This window comes from Sinocyclocheilus anshuiensis, unplaced genomic scaffold (assembly GCF_001515605.1).
Source record: "Sinocyclocheilus anshuiensis isolate Anshui unplaced genomic scaffold, SAMN03320099.WGS_v1.1 scaffold3084, whole genome shotgun sequence".
NCBI lineage: Eukaryota > Metazoa > Chordata > Actinopteri > Cypriniformes > Cyprinidae > Sinocyclocheilus > Sinocyclocheilus anshuiensis.
The window spans coordinates 9384-24737 of NW_015548348.1; the positions used below are offsets into that span (position 1 = coordinate 9384).

Genomic DNA, 15354 nt, shown 5'->3' on the forward strand with positions numbered 1-15354 from the left:
GCCGATACTCCGAATTTTCTGGATCGGATCGGATCTGAAAAAATGGTATCGTTGCATCCCTAATGGTAACAAGATCGGCAGTTTAAGACATTAACTTGTAAGCACAAAACAAAAGATACTTCTCTTTTCAATGTACATAAGACTTTATTGGATAAATCAAAAATACATGTAAATACATGTACGCTGGCTGAAGTTTTTAAGCTGGTGCAGACAATGTCTGACATGGCTTTGCGGCAAAACTTAGAACACAAAACTCTCAAGGGGAAAAGAAAAGAAACTGATGTAGAAGAAAGAAACAAAAGCTAATGAGACTAGACGGCTTATCTTCGCATGGCGGTTGAGTAGCAGCGGGCGTGCAGGCCAAAGCACACTGGAAGAGAGCTCGAAGAACACAAAAAGCAGTGGCAAAAAGGCACAAAGCCAAAAAAAAAAAAAACTGGCAAAAAGCCCAAAAAGACTACATTTGTTGCTGTTGTGAGTTTTCAAACTAATCTGTTGGACACATGTCAAAAAGTGTCTTGACCAAATAGACATTGTCTTATTTCGGGGGGTTGCTATGTTTCACCTCCCAATACACAAATCAATGTGTTATGTCACATAGTCCGAATTTCCCCACTCTTGCAGAGTATAATTTAGACATGCTTTCTATAACAAGAATATGATATGTTGAATTCTCAAACATAAACATACCAAACATGAATAGAAACCTATGAACTGTTCAATAGTTATTAAAAATTACATACACAATCAGTGATTAGAACATGACAGTCAAATGTGTTGGTTACATTCATCACATGGAGTTATGCATCGGAATGATATTTGTTCATTATTCCTTTTAGCATCATTTGGTTGATCTGATGCATTTAGTCATGTAAAAGACAGTCTCTGTGTCGTTCTGTGAATGTGAGGATGTGTTCTGTGAGGAACAAAAGGTCAAAAGGGTCTAGAAGGAATCTCAGTCTGGTTCTTGTCTTCTAGGTGCATAATTTCAGTTAGGGTAAAGAACAGCTTTTGGCTTTTCTTCTGAGGCCACAGGAGGGCGCATTGAGCATAACATGACTTTCCGTGATAAAAAGTGCATAATGTTTAAAATATTGTTTATAAACCAATTATAATTAATTAAGTTGGTTAAACAACTATAAACATAACGATCGTCATTGCATCTCGTGATAAGGCTGCCTCCTTAACGCACACCTAAAATTCAAATGCAACGTTTCTGCATTCGAATGTGGATTTTTATTTTAAATGTAAATGTTTGAATGTTTAGTTCTCTCTTCTATCATAATTAAACAGGGCTTTCATGTTGCGCGCGCTGAAGCTCCTCCGCGTGAGCGCGATCTCGTTTCTGAATTGCGAATAGCAAAAATGCATCATAGACAAATGTTTGAAAAGCAGCTGGCGACTGGTGAGATAGAATTTGCAGGATAATGTATATATAGCAATCATAAATGTATGTGTGTTTTCTTAATTTCTCCAATACCGATAGCAGAACCGTTAACGTCAGAGCTTATCGATACTCTGGTCTTTCATAATTTAGCCCCGGGACCGATTAAATACCGGGTTTCGGTACCCATCCCTAATCTCGGGGTTTGTTGTAGTTTGGTTAGAGGTAATGAACAGTAATATCACTTAGCCCCGAGACCGATTAAATACCGGGTTTCGGTACCCATCCCTAATCTCGGGGTTTGTTGTAGTTTGGTTAGAGGTAATGAACAGTAATATCACGCACTGACATTCCAGGCCTCGCATTTAGAGCTGATTCACATGAGACTCGCGAGATTCTTGACACCCGTGAATCGAATCTTTTCGGAATCGACTCACTGTTCTTACCCCTCCCCCTGCAGCTTTTGAATTTGCGCGCGCACTGACAGGAGATCTTGTGTTCTGCAGTGAGGGGCTACTGGCTGACAGCGTCCGGTAATTTCTGAGAGATTTACCTCAGACAAAGGTAAGTGTGAATATATAAAACCATTTTTAAAAACACGTTTAGAAGAACATAACATTAAAAGTTGTTTGATGTTGTAATATTTTTAATCTGTATTTCTAGCATGACCTTGTTTCGAGCCGTTTATTCCCGCTTCTGCTGCTCCGCGGTGTTGTGCGCGCTGATTTTTCTGAGAGATTTACATCAGACGAAGGTTAGGATAAATACATAAAACCACTTAAATAACATGTTAAGTGTTGTAATGGATATATTTGAGTGGGTTTATGTTGTAAAATTAGTCTAGATATCTTGGTAAACTGCTAACTGGTAACTTACTTAGCAACTGCTATGTAAATTTTAAAAAGTTAGCTTTTAGTACAATTAGGGATATGCCGGTATCAAATTTTCATGTTGCGATTAATTGCTAATGATTAATTGCTCAAGATGGCGGCGCGTTCACACGCTGTGGCTTCTCTCTCTCCCGACAGAAAGGTGTTTTCGTGTTTTTTGTCTTGTGAGTCGCAGTGTTTTTGTACGTATTCGTCGCGTCTATCTGTCTCTAAGCGCGCATACAGTCGTGAGTTTCTGCTCGATGTCGGCAGAACCACATTTTTAGAGTTAAACTCCGTGCACGCCGAAGAGCTGCGAGATCTCGGTCTGCTCCGGAGGCCTACACCATCACCGACCCCCACTACTGCATCTCGCCCACAGCGGAGGCGCCACAAGCGGCGTGAGAGGAAGCAGAAGAGGGGCAAGCGCGGAGGTATCCGGGCTAGGCTAGCGGCTAACCCACACAAGCCAGCTATCCCCACCATCGTACTGGCTAACGTACGCTCTTTGGACAATAAACTGGACTACATCCGACTACTACGCTCAACTCAGAGGACTGTAAGAGACTGTTGTGTTTTTGTGTTCACGGAAACATGGCTCAACAACAGCGTTCCGGACTGCGCTATTCATCTCGATCAGCTGACATGCTATCGAGCGGACAGAGCTCGCGTCGAGGGAGGTAAGACCCGTGGCGGCGGGCTTTGTGTTTACATCAATGATGCGTGGTGCCGCGATGCTGTTGTGGTCTGCAAACACTGCTCACCCCTGGTGGAGTTTATGATTATTAAGTGCCGGCCATTCTATCTACCGAGGGAATATACAGCCATACTGCTCGTTGCTGTATACATCCCTCCCAGCTCAAACAACAGCAACAGGAGCGAGGCACTAAATGAACTGTAAATGAAGACAGTACTCCAGGAGGATAGCCCATCATTTCAGCGACAGCAGAGACACTCGGAGCCTGTGGCAGGGGATACAGACCATTACGGACTACAAGCCCCCACCACGCACCTGTGACAGCACCATCTCCCTGCTGAATGAGCTGAACACCTTCTTCGCTCACTTTGAGGCACAAAACAGCACCACTGCACAGAAGACTCCACCTCCTCCCGGCGACCAGGTGATGACGCTGTCCCCGGACAGCGTGAGGAGATCCCTCAGCAGGATCAATGCACGCAAAGCTCCGGGTCCTGACAACATTCCTGGGCGTGTACTGAGAGACTGTGCAGTGGAACTCACTGATGTCTTCACAGACATTTTCAACATCTCGCTAAGCCAGGCTGTTGTCCCCACATGCTTCAAAGCCACCACCATCATTCCAGTCCCGAAGAAGTCGTCTCCATCCTGCTTCAATGACTACCGTCCAGTTGCACTTACCCCCATCCTCATGAAGTGCTTTGAACGGCTAGTCATGCACCACATCAAGTCTGCCCTCCCCCCCTCCCTGGACTCCTTCCAGTTTGCATATCGGTCCAACCGCTCGACCGATGACGCCATCGCCACTACCCTCCACTCAGCACTCACACACCTGGACAAAAAAAGACTCATACGTCAGAATGCTGTTCATAGACTTCAGTTCAGCATTCAACACAATCATCCCTCAACAGCTCATTCACAAACTGGTCCAGCTGGGGCTCAACACTTCGCTGTGCAACTGGCTGTTGGACTTTCTGACTGGAAGACCTCAGGCAGTTCGGGTCGGCAGCAACACATCCAGCACCATCACACTGAACACTGGGGCCCCCCAAGGATGTGTGCTGAGCCCCCTCCTCTTCACTCTGCTGACCCACGACTGCACACCGTCACACAACTCCAACCTCTTCATTAAGAAAATTCTGAATAATTTGTAATATATAATTATTCACGGTATTTAGAAGTGCCCACGATAACAATATCGTGCACATTAATTACCGTGATATACCGCATTACCGAATACCGGCACAAGTCTAAGTACAATATACATGTTTATTAATTAATATTAGTTTAGCTAGCGTGCTTTAGTTGTTTACATATTCCCCACTGACAAATCTGCAGGCACATTCTGCTCATCTGATTTCAGAGGCTCCAAACACTGCAGCTGACTTCTGATTCATCAGAGACAGCCTTGGAGGAGAAATGGTGTCTTAATTTGTTAATATAATTTTCAAAGTGCAGCATAAATTTCACTCCTTTTGTTCGTGTCAGTGTTCTAGTTTTAATGTTTAGAAATCTACAATGTATTTTGTTTTATTGTGATGTGATTTAATGTATATGTTTTAATGTAAATATATAATGTTTTTAGGTCAGATAGCAAATGCTGCCATTCTTCTGGAAAACTGCTGGTCTTTAAAGAACAGGCATCAATCAGGTAACTTGAACACAGTTTTTGAATACCATTCAATTACTAAAAGATTGCTGTATAGTTCAGCTAACAAAATAACCGCCTGTTTTCATTACATTTGTATTATCATGTTATGTTTCATCATACTAACTTGTGTTTAAACAATGAAAACTGTCAAATGTATTTAGAGAAAGTGTGTTTTATTATATTTTTACAGGATCCTCTGTTCCCAGACCCAACCATTCATCTGAAGGACTGTCAAAATATGAACCCTTTGAACCACCAGTGACAGTTTCCACATGATAAATAGAAAGGACATGGCAGAGGATGATGGGGTATTGATATTTCACCGAAATCAGCCTGCTGTACTTACTGTTTCACACATACAGTTGTGGTCAAAAGGTTACATCACACTGCAGAATAATAAAGTTATATAATGTTTTCTATTTATTTATTATTATTTAGGACTGGGCTTATGAAGCTATTTAATTTAGCAGATGTTTACATTTAGTCTGCTAGTCAGAATGATAGCTGATTAAATAAAAAGAAATTGTGGTTCATGTTTGTTTTGTGATAGTGTTTCATGAGTCCTTTGTCCTGAACAGTTTAAATGCCCGCTTTTCTTCAGAAAATTCCTCCAGATCCTTCCCTTTCTCAGGTTTTCCAGCATCTTTTGCATATTTGAACCCTTTCCAGTAATGCATGTATGATTTCAGATCCATTTTTTCACACTTAGGACAACTGAGGGACTCATACACAAAATACATTTCAAAAGGTAAACACATTTACTGATGCTCAAGAAAGCAACACAATGCATTAAGAGACACAGGGTGTGAACTACTCGAATTGGATGATCAGGGAAAACTACTCATTTTTTCTGAAAATAAGCATAAAAAATATATTTTATGTAGCTTCTGAAGGGCAGTACTAAATGAACAAATATGATCTTTAAACAAAACAAAAAGATTTACACATCATCCTGTTCAAAATGTACACCCCCAACTCTTTATGCATCGTGTTTCCTTCTGGAGCATCAGTGAACAATGTTTTCACCTTTTATAATAGTTGTGTATGAGTCCTTCACTTTTCCTCAGATTGAAGAGATGGATCTCAAAATTATAAGTCATTGTCGGACAGGGGTGAACTACTCGAATTGGATGATCAGGGAAAACTACTCATTTTTTCTGAAAATAAGCATAAAAAATATATTTTATGTAGCTTCTGAAGGGCAGTACTAAATGAACAAATATGATCTTTAAACAAAACAAAAAGATTTACACATCATCCTGTTCAAAATGTACACCCCCAACTCTTTATGCATCGTGTTTCCTTCTGGAGCATCAGTGAACAATGTTTTCACCTTTTATAATAGTTGTGTATGAGTCCTTCACTTTTCCTCAGATTGAAGAGATGGATCTCAAAATTATAAGTCATTGTCGGACAGGGGCCAAATATGCAGAAGATGCTGGAAAACCAAAGAATTTGCGGGACTTGGAGGATTTTTCTGAAGAACAGCAGGCAGTTGAACTGCTCTGGACTCGTGAAAAACTATCCCAAAACATAAAAACAGCTGTGGGTCATCCAGTGTATGTAAACTTTTGAACATTTTTATAAATTATACATTTTCATTTCTATAAAATCAGTAAATGTAAATATCTATTATGTAAAATTGCTTATTCATGACAGTACTAAATAAAAATAGCATACATTATGATCCCTCTTATTTTGTTAAAATTATCGCATATTCTGCTAGCACAGAGATGGGCAAACTCAGTCCTAGAGGGCTACTGTCCTGCAGAGTTTCGCTCCAACCCTAATTAAACAGACCTGAAGCTAATCAAGGTCTTCAGGATAACTAGAAGGCTACAGGCAGGTGAGTTTGATCAGGGTTGAAACAAAACTCTGCAGGGCAGTGGCCCTAGAGGACAGAGTTTGCCCATCTCTGTGCTAGAGGTATATAAACTTATGAGCATAACAGTATCTTCTGTAGCTTCTGAAAGGCAGAATTAAATGAAAAATATGGCATGGTCCTGATGGTGACATTAGAGTGTGTGTGTGACTGTCTGATTGAGAGAGCGGTAATCACTGTCCTGGCTCGAGTGTCCATTGCAAGTGTATTCATTATTGTGTTTGTCTTTTGGTTAGTATATATTTTTTATTGTTTCTTTTCAAAATTATTTTATTTTTTAATCAGTTTAATGATTTACTTGAAGTGTCTGTGTTTGCAAAATATTTAAAATATTTTTTCTCAATCTAAATGATGTTGCAGTCCTGCTGAGTTTGTTTAATAATATTTGCAGTCCTGTTAAATGTTTGCAGTCTTGCATTTGCTGAAAAATAAAATTGAGTTTTGTTGATGCCTTGCTGTGTTTGTGGCTTTGTTGACAGTTTTTATAAGCGCATATGACGCATTTTTGTATAGAAGACCCGTAGCATTTAAAACATATTAAGCATACAGTAATTTATAGACGTTTACTGTGACATGAGTGGCTGTTTACGGAGATTTAACTGCTGGATTTTGCGGAGACTACTTCTCATGCACAGGGATGTACGTGGATTTACCGGTGAGTGAGTAAACATTTCTGTCCGTTTCTGGGAGTTTATCGCATTAGTGAGCGGACTGGAAAACTGCCACACACAAAAAAGTCAGTTTCTGTCATTGTCAAGAAACCAGAAACGGTACAGTTATGGAGGCCCTTCATAATGCAGAGGTCAACTGCCTGCTCTGCCTGCTCTGCCAAATGGCACTCTAGTAAGCAGTGTTTAATAAACAGCTGTTTTACTAAATTCTGCTGAGGTTGCTGAGGTGACAGTCCCGTATCGTATCATGGCCTCTGTATCGTATCGGGACTTTGCTGGTGATACACAGCTCTAGTGTGCAGTGTGGGTTGGTGTTTGTGTCGCACCTGTGTGGATCTGCCGGTGGGCCTCAAGAGCATCTTCCTTCTGAAACTGAGCTCCACACTGGTCACAAACGATGGCTTTCTCACCAGCTACAAGACAAAAAAAATGCAGAAATTATTCAATCTACATCACTTTGGAGGTCCTCGGGTGGTGCATGGTGTCATATCTCTTATTTGAACCCCCAGTAATACGTAAAATGATTTGGTGCCTGTGAGCTGGAAGTCTGCTGGATTCACTTCAGTAAAACTTGCTGGCAAAAACACTGTTTACAATGTATTTTGGAGGATATGTATGCCAGACGTTGATCTTGTGTGCACTGTGCAATAAAATCAATGTATCATAAGAGGGATTTATCGTTCAAGGCACACTTTCACTAAAAATCACACAAATGCTGTCAAACAACCCTAAAAAGAAGATAAAAACAAGAAGCCATACATATCACATCCGCATAGCATGTTTAGATGTTGCAATGGGATACCAAGAGGAACTGTGAGACCACAGGATGCCAATATACAATCTGATCTATAAATCAGAATTAAGCAGAAACACTGCTCAATCAAAAGGGAGTTTTTAAAATTTCTAACAGAGCTGTCAGCTCTTCTCATTATTTCTTAAAATTTTACCACCTTCACAAGCACAACAGGAAGTCATAGCTCAGATATAAAAAAAACCAAAGTCCATTTCGCAACCACTGTAAAGTTGCAAAATGTACTGTACGGTCAAGCAGTAGAAAAAAAGTGTTTTTCTTTCTTTTCTTGCAGATGATGCCACTCAGCAATAAACTTATAAATGTGGCACAGACAAGTTCCTCTAAATGGCTCAAGAAATAAAACATCATTATTAAAACAAAAAACTGCACATAAAGAGGAACTGCCACAGACCTCAGAACTGGTTACTTCAGTGTATTCATACCCAATAATTGTTAACCATAAAACATTGTTTCTTCTGCAATGGGTGCTGCATTTAAAGTGCAGAGAATCTGTAAGTAAGCAATCCGAAGTTTAACTTTCCAAAAACTGTAAATATGGTCTCTATGGAAAATTCAAAACATTGCTGCTGGAGTGGTCCGACATCTCAACTTCTGACTTGATCATTTGTATAATATTGGGTGGACTACCTGTTTGAATTTGAATTAAATTAGCATTGAAGTGGCAAAAAGGATGCAGAATGATCAAATGACAGATAGATATACAGTACAGATATGACAGACAGACAAAACGATAGAATGATAAACATATAGAACAAACTATAGAACAAACAATAGAACAAACGTTAAAACAATGGCAGAACAATATACACTAGCTGCATTTCCTTTATCCTTCAAATTGTGCAAACTGAAATTGCGAATTGAAAATACACCCAATGGAAGCGCATCAATTTTGCAAAAACTCCCATATATCGCAAAAAGTTTTTACGCTCACATGAGATGGTTTTTCAGGCAATTTGAAATTTCCAAAAACTGCAAGGGAAAGTTCGCATTTACAGGTCACCTGGTGTACGTAAAAGTCACATGATCATTCTTTAATGTACTATAACCTCCAAGAAACACCTCATATGTTGCCACTCAAGTATAAGGGGCTTTCCTTGACAATAATGTTTGGCTTTCCTTGCCATTAATGCTTAGATAACACCTTATTTACACTTCACACGTCTGCGGAGCATTACGGCTCCGACACAGCCACACTAGTCAATGCTTGTGTTTATTTCAGACACGCCACGGCATGTTTCAGCTCTTCGCACTGCTTCGCTAAAGATATACACCTACGTCTCGTTTGATTAAAAATAATGGCTAGTGTGGTGGCTGTGATATACATAAACCTACAAACATCTGTCACCATGACTTATCGCAAGAGGAAAAAATTGTTTTAGTCGGATAAGTTTGGTTAATGGAAACACTGTCATTACGCAATAGCTTTTTTATCGACATATATAAAATATCGCAAAAGTTTTGCACAAATCTGTAATGGAGGCATGACTAGATAGATAGAATGATAGATAGGCAGTAGGGCTGCACGATAAATCGCATGCGATATTTAACGCGCATCTTGTCAGAAAGCCGGTTCTGTAATCAGCGGTAAATCTCCATCACCTGCAGGCTTTCACATTGAGCAGCATTAACTACACAGAGCCGTTGTTCACTGACGAGCTACGCAAAAAATCGCACGAATATGAACGTGGTTTTGCGCAGCTCGTCAGTGAACAAAGGCTCTGTGTAGTTAATGCTGCTCAATGTGAAAGCACGCAGGTGGAGATTTACCGCTGATTACAGAACCGGCTTTCTGACAAGATGCGCATTAAATATCGCATGCGATTTACCTGTTAAATGTTTGCAGTCTTGCATTTGCTGAAAAATAAAATTGAGTTTTGTTGATGCCTTGCTGTGTTTGTGGCTTTGTTGACAGTTTTTATAAGCGCATATGACGCATTTTTGTATAGAAGACCCGTAGCATTTAAAACATATTAAGCATACAGTAATTTATAGACGTTTACTGTGACATGAGTGGCTGTTTACGGAGATTTAACTGCTGGATTTTGCGGAGACTACTTCTCATGCACAGGGATGTACGTGGATTTACCGGTGAGTGAGTAAACATTTCCGTCCGTGTCTGGGAGTTTATCGCGTTACTGAGCGGACTGGAAAACTGCCGCACACAAAAGAGTCCGTTTCTGTCAGTGTCCAGAAAACAGAAATCTGTCCGTTTCTGGGAGTTTATCGCATTAGTGAGCGGACTGGAAAACTGCCACACACAAAAAAGTCAGTTTCTGTCATTGTCAAGAAACCAGAAACGGTACAGTTATGGAGGCCCTTCATAATGCAGAGGTCAACTGCCTGCTCTGCCAATAGTTAGAAATGGCACTCTAGTAAGCAGTGTTTAATAAACAGCTGTTTTACTAAATTCTGCTGAGGTGAAATTCAGTGCAGTCATGTATCGTGATTAGGGCTGTGTATCACCAGCAAACTCACGATACGATAGGTATCACGATACAATATGTATCACGATACAGGATGCTACCAGTTTAAATTTATAATTATTGGGGGTACTAGCCCTCCTCAATGTCTATGGTGGTTATTATTGCCCTGATCAGACATGAAAATAGCCTATGTTGTGGCACTATCGTGCAATCAGTAATGATATGACGTTAGAAACTTTAGCGATTTTTTGCAAACATTTCTTTGAGTAACATATACATCGTCGTATCGATATTTTGTGTATCGTATCGTGGCATCTGTATCGTGATACATATCGTATTGTGACTTTGCTGGTGATACACAGCCCTAGTAAATAGTGGAGCGCGTGAAGAAGAGATGCGAGGCACAAACACTGTTCAGGTCTCCATTAATTCGTGCTTGTAGTAATTTAATGTGTATATATTTTGAAAGCATTGAATCGCGAGAAATCGCGAATTCATTCGATTCTTAGCGTTTTAAATCGATTACTGTTCGAAATCAGTGATTCACGATTCAAAAATAATGTTTCAAGATCGATAAAACGAGTGAATCGTTACACCCCTACCACAAAGCCTTCTAAGAAGACAGTAAAGGCTTATGTCATGCCTGAGCCAGAGCATGTGAGCGGAGCGGAGTGGTAATATTTCCTTAAGATCGCAGAGCGCCTTTCTGAAGATTCCGCTCCGCTCGCTCAATACGCTCAGCGCCGCTCGCTCAACCCAGAATGCCGTTTGGTGATTTGCTTGTTCGAGATCGAGAATCTGTAGAGATCGAGAATAGTAGAGCAGTTATGGAGTTCAGATATTGTTTCAACGAAGTTGCAAGCCTTATACATAAATGTAAAGTAAAAATCAAAGTTAAGAATGAGCAGGGAGAAGAAACTGAGAGGGAGTGCGGGGAGACTGTTAAAGTTAGTACAGATTCATATTGATTACAGAGAGCACGAAGATGTGCTACGCAAACATGGTGCAGCAAAAGGTGAGCTAGTTACATACCATAATAAATGAATAAACAGGTAGGCTAAGGTTTGTGTTTGCAACCACATGCTCCTTTAAAGGATTACACACACACACCAGTATGCAGAGAGACATTTAAGAGGGTTTATTCTCCAAATAACTTTAAATTCATGTTGCTGAAAAATGTGTTAATAAATGTTATCTGTATGGACTCTTGTTTTTGTTCCACGTTAGCTTCCTGCCCACAAATTTTTGCCTCTTACAAAAGCCACAAAGCCTTCCAAGAAGACAGTAAAGGCTTATGTCATGCCTGAGCTAGATCGGCTGAAACTTGAAAGTTAAGTTGCACAATGTTTAGGTTTTATTATAATTTTTTTATTACTATTATTTTGATTTGTCTTAGTTTTTGGTTGTACTATGGTTTACCTTTTTTAAAGTAATTTGAAATTGATTTTTCTATTTTTATATATTTGTATTTGCATTTTGAATGTAATATGGTAATTAAATGCACTAAATGGGTTTAGTTTTCAGTTATTAACAGTGTTGGGGGTAACTCATTACAAGTAACGCGAGTTATGTAATCAGATTACTTTTGTCAAGTAACTAGTAAAGTAACCTGTATATTTAGTATTGCTCTTTAATAAAGAAAAAGCACTTCTTATCCGATTGCTCGATTAATCGATGGTATTTTCGGTAAAATACTCGATTATTAAAATATTCGATAGCTTCAGCCCTAGAATAAATACTATTTATTTGTTTCAGTTTGTTATTTGCCCAATAAATGACAATAACACGTTTGTTTGAAGGACATTGGGCAGAATGTGAAATAGTGTGTTTTTGTCAGTAAAATAAAAAAAAAAAGGAAAGTGGGCTTTTTTTAATCCGATTAATCGATGGGGAAAATTGAGAAATCACCTTTAAAGTTGTCAAAATGAAGTTCTTAGCACTGCATATTACTAATAAAAATGTAAGTTTTGATATATTTATGGTAGGAAATTTACAAAATATCTTCATGGAACACGATCTTTACTTAATATCCTAATGATTTTTGGCATAAAAGAAAAATTGATAATCAGGGTTACAGTAAAATCGTACAGTAAAAGTCCGTTTGCAAAGCCTGTTGCAAAACTGTTACTGATTTACAGTGAAATGTAAGGAACAAGCAAATAATGCTCTACTGAGACATTCACATGATTTAAAATAACCACAGTCCTATAGCGACTTTACTTCAAATGTGGTTTATACTAGCATAAAAACAAATTCAGTCTCACACGCTCGGAGTTCAACACAGTTTTATGATTCCAAAAAGCAAAAATAAAGTCTACCTAAAGTAATAATTAAATAGCCCCATTGTCCGTTCACTCACATTTCCATAAGAACTTTGAAACATGGACTTAAAACATTTTAATGATGGTTAAGGTCTTATTTTTTACATAAAGGATCTGTGAATGTACCACAAATAGTAATTAAAGATGAATGAAGAATAAACACCAACCTCCTTGTTCCTCGTGTTTTATTCTCCGGGTTTCTGGCTCCTCGTGTCTTATTCTCCAGGTTTCTGGTTCCTCGTGTTTTATTCTCCAGGGTTCTGGTTCCTCGTGTTTTATTCTCCAGGTTTCTGGTTCACTCATGTTCTCCTCACTCTCCTCTTTAACAAACACCATCTTCACAGCAGCAGATCTCAGTTCAGATGATACTCCTCCAGATATTCCTGCTTGATTCAAAACTTAGTCACGACTATGAAGATGAGAATATTACATGTATTTATTGACCTGATTCAAAAACTGTATTTCTCTATTTACAGAAACAACATTTCTAACCGTTTGTATTAAGCCAGCACCACAACAAAACAACCGAGAGCGCGGTGAAACTAATCTTCTTCCTCTGAGGTTTAATGGTGTTTGGGAAACAAACGCATGTGTTTAGCGCCACCCGCTGGACTGGAGAGAGAAGCGGCGAGAGGAGGAAAATAATACGGGGATATTTGTTTTTACTTTGAAAAAGAAGTCGATCGGGTTCTGTAACTGATATTCCGTGGAAGCAAGTTTGGTCATTACCTCACAGATGCTTTATTACTAACAAAATGAGGGAAATCGAGTTAAGTTGATTCATAGAGAAAGCGCAAAACTATTATTTTTTTACATTAGCTCAACACAACATATAGAGGATCACACAGTGTTAAACTATCATAACAGCATCAAAGGAACAAACAGAAAGAAAGAAACGCTAAGCTCCACCTCCAGAAAGCGAGACGCGGTGACGTCACGGCCTATCCCACAATGCACCGGCCGAAGACCTCGCTCGAGCCACAAACAAGGCTTTTTCTCGCTCCGTACACTATTAAGTGCACTCGTGAGGTGTGTGTGTGTGAGGAGGAGTGCCGGGTGTCATCAGTGGCCCGCGGGCGCACTGCGCATTTATCGCTCGCTCCTCACCCTCGCGGAGCAGCAGGGCGCGCGGGAAGAGCAGCGCGAGCGCGGGACGCAATGCCTCATGCCTTAAACTGATGAGTAAGGAAAATAAGGACGCGTGTCCTCGCTCAAACTCGCGAGAGGAATTTTTGAACGGGCACAGGTCGGTCTGCGAGGTGACTCACCTACTTTTGTGAGATGCCGAGCAGAGCCAGAATCTGCCCCGAAGCACCTGAACTAGGGATGGGCGATACCACTTATTTTGTTTTCGATACGATAACGATATTTTTGAAGGCAGTATCGTCGATATCGATACCGATTCGATACTTCTGCACTAAAGTTTTAAATTATGAAATGTATTAATTTATTAAATTACCAAGAGTAAAGTGGATAATTCTGATGATGGCGCCGCAAATGGCAGCCAGGACGCTGAGCTCCGCGATTCTTCTATTGTTTTTGTTTGTTTGTTCTGTGTTTTGTCATTCTTCTTCTATAAGTTTTACCAGAGACGAACTCCTTAACATTAAGCAGCACACCCCAGACAATATTTTTCCGGTTTTTGATTATTCGGACGTTTTGTTGGACATTCTAGTTGGAGGTACAGCGGTGTTGTTCAAACGCACGTGCAGACGCAGAAGAGGGAAACGCGCCGGCGCCCTGGTGAAGCTCCGCGCGCGCGGCATTCGGACTGCGCTCCCAAGCATTCATCTCGCGAATGTCCGTTCCCTTCCTAACAAAACGGATGAACTTCTTCTCCTCACCCGCACCAACAAGGACTTTTCAAACTCTGCTTCGTCGACCACCCCCCATCCGCTCTGATCTGCACTTCACACCATCACCTACTACCCCTGCAACCCCCCTCCCTCCCTCCCCCACCATTCAGCCTGTGCTTAAGGTCTGTGTAGAGGATGTGAACCGGGTCTTCAGGAAGCAGAAATCTAGAAAAGCTTCAGGCCCAGATGGTGTTTCACCTGCCTGTTTAAAAGTCTGCGCTGAACAACTGGCCCACATCTTCACACAGATCTTCAACAGATCTCTGGAGCTGTGTGAAGTTCCCGGTTGCTTCAAACGCTCCACCATCATTCCGGTCCCCAAAAAGCCCAAAATCACTGAACTTAACTGGATAACAGACCTGTTGCTCTCATGTCTGTGGTCATGAAGTCATTTGAGCGACTGGTCCTGGCCTACCTGAAGGGCATCACTGGACCCTTGCTGGATCCTCTTAAGTTTGCCTACAGACCAAACAGGTCTGTGGACGATGCAGTCAACATGGGATTGCATTACATCCTGCAACACCTCGACAGACCTGGGCATTACTCAAGGATCCTATTTGTGGACTTCAGTTTGGCCTTCAATACTATCATGCTTGACCTTCTCTCAGACAAACTGACACAGCTCTCTGTGCCTACCTCCATCTGTCAGTGGATCACCTCACATCTGTGGTCATGAAGTCACATCTGTCAGACTGGTCCTGGCCTACCTGAAGGACATCACTAGACCCCTGCTGGATCCTCTTCAGTTTGCCTACAGAGCAAACAGGTCTGTGGATGATGCAGTCA

The 15354-nt window shown here is 40.5% G+C and overlaps 1 long non-coding RNA gene across 1 annotated transcript in view; it reads left to right on the forward strand.

Annotated features, from left to right (window-relative positions):
* The first annotated feature begins 7929 nt into the window (after nt 1–7929).
* LOC107656643 (uncharacterized) overlaps nt 7930–15354 on the forward strand; it is a 17415-nt gene continuing 9990 nt past the window's right edge. Inside the window, exons 1-2 of the long non-coding RNA XR_001630585.1 lie at nt 7930–7941; nt 11046–11048. This is a non-coding gene — a long non-coding RNA (uncharacterized LOC107656643). The remainder of the gene's footprint in view (nt 7942–11045; nt 11049–15354) is intronic.